Here is a 2,500-nt window from a genome sequence, read left to right on the forward strand (position 1 = left end):
CTCCCGCAGAGCTGGCTCTCGCCGCCCTCCTCCTGGCGGCCTTCTGCCCCGTCGGCCCCTGCTTGGAGGTCAACCACGCGCCGGTCCAGGAGGTTAGGCTTCGGAAATCTTAGGAATGACTGAGTGGCTAACCATGATCATGATGATCGGGAGGCTTATGCATAGTAAACATGATAATCATCATGTATTACGATAATATCAACTCCTAATAATAGTGAAAGATAACAGCTGCAACAACATAAGTAGTTTTCACTACTACTACTTGTAGTAGTAGTAAAAGTACTAGTAGAAGTAATATTAGTGGTACCAGCAGTAGAACTACTATCACTGCCATTACTCTTCTTATTATTATTATGTTACTATTATTATTATGATATTATTGTTATTATTATTATTGTTATCATTAACAATATTATCATTATTGTTATTATTATTATTGTTATCATTATCAATATTATCATTATTACTATTATTATCATTATTATTATTATTATTATTATCGTCTTCAATGTCATTATTACTAACAAGAAGACCAAAGTCCAACCCGCAGCCCGCCGGCCCGGAGGACCGCGGGGCGCGCATCGGCATCCACAGGATCACGCGCACGACCACCACACACCTGTTCACCGTCACGTCCACTGCCGTCGCCTTCTTCACCTGCTCCAAGATAAACAGGCGCTATGGTTACGGTCGTGGGCTCAAGCTCAACTTGAAACGGAGGGCGTAAGTCTTGTATTCGTATGATATTGATTATATTATATATATATATATATATATATATATATATATATATATATATAAAACATTAATATTAGTAATAATAGCAATAATGATGATGATAATATTAATAATGATACCAAGCATAATGGTAGTAATGATGAAAATATAATGATAACAATGACAGTGGTCATGATTACAGCAACAATGATGATAATATATATACATATATATATATATATATATATATATATATATATATATATGTATATATATGTATATGTATTTATATTTGTGTGTGTGTGTATATGTATAAATTTGTGTTGAGTGTGTGTGTGTGTGCAGCGTATTATTATTATTTTATTTTACTCCTATTCATCTTCCTTCTTTTCAAATATATTCATTATATTCGGCCCAAGAAAAAGCGTTTACCTTGATGTTTTTTTTTTATTGTGAGGCAGGGTGGTAGCCAGCGTTGCTCCTGGCGAGTTTCAAGAACCCAGGATTTTATATTCCTCACAAAACGACGAAGAAACTCACCCAAGCAGGCTCATTAGGAGTTCTCTTCTCGAAGATGAGATCAAAGACAAGGTGATTTCCTCGACCGCGCATCCGGCCGAGGGCAGAGAAGACAAGATGTTTACTATTGTAAGACACTTCAGCACCACTTCCACCTTCACGACTGTTACTACGTCCACGGACTATGACCAGACTGTGACACTTATCTACGAAGACCAGGCCCCCGACGACGCCCCTCTTGTCCCTGAGTGTTAGCCGACGACCAGAGAAAGCGATGTGCTAGCGCTTCGCTTGGAAACGTTTGTTTGAGGATGAACATGATTGGATGTTGATGTACTGTCAAGTTGATTTTCGCAAGACAGATAACACACTTATAAAGTTACTTATTTAATAATTCGTCATATAAAAAGGCATACATATCAGTGGCTGCTTCTTCAATTATACCAATGAAGTAAAAAATACTACCAATAAAATGTCTGGATATTCAGCATTTTCTCCATTTAGTGTTTATTAACCTTATTGTGTGTGTGTGTGTGTGTGTGTATATATATATATATATATATATATAACTATAACTATAACTATAACTATATATATATATATATATATATATAAATATATATATATAATTAACTATAACTATATATATGTATATATATATATATATATACACACACACAGACACACACACACATATATATATATATATATATATATATATATATATATATATATATATATATATATATATATTTAATCTGAGTAGATCTGCAAAGCTAATAAAGAAGAAATACTTAGAATTAGAAGTAAAGTATAAAAATTAGTCCATTATCAATATCTTTTAGTGTGAAATAACAGCATGACATTTTTTTAATGATTTATATTTTTACCTAAAATGGGAAGTAAAATTTTATCTGTAAGATGTTAAAAATAAATGGTGTACTAATATATTCTCTACTATCCTGTTATATTAATTTGATTTAATCAATTTACTTAAACTTCAGTAATCAGTATTTTTATTTGTGTATTTCGTTGATTTTATCTATACATAGATACAAATATATGTGTGTGTTTGTAAAAGGCTATAGATGAGGACCTTTATACATTGGTTTGCAGAAGTAGTAATATTGGTATGAAGGCTTGGCTCTTTTATTTCTAAGAGTACAACACAAAATGGTAACACATGAGACGAGTCTTGGGTAAGTGCCGAGTGCGGGAAGGTCGCGGCGGCGACCAGCCCGGTGGGGCGGAAGGCTGGTGAGAA

The sequence above is a fragment of the Penaeus chinensis genome, chromosome 34 (genome assembly GCF_019202785.1).
Source record: "Penaeus chinensis breed Huanghai No. 1 chromosome 34, ASM1920278v2, whole genome shotgun sequence".
Taxonomy (NCBI): Eukaryota; Metazoa; Arthropoda; class Malacostraca; order Decapoda; family Penaeidae; genus Penaeus; species Penaeus chinensis.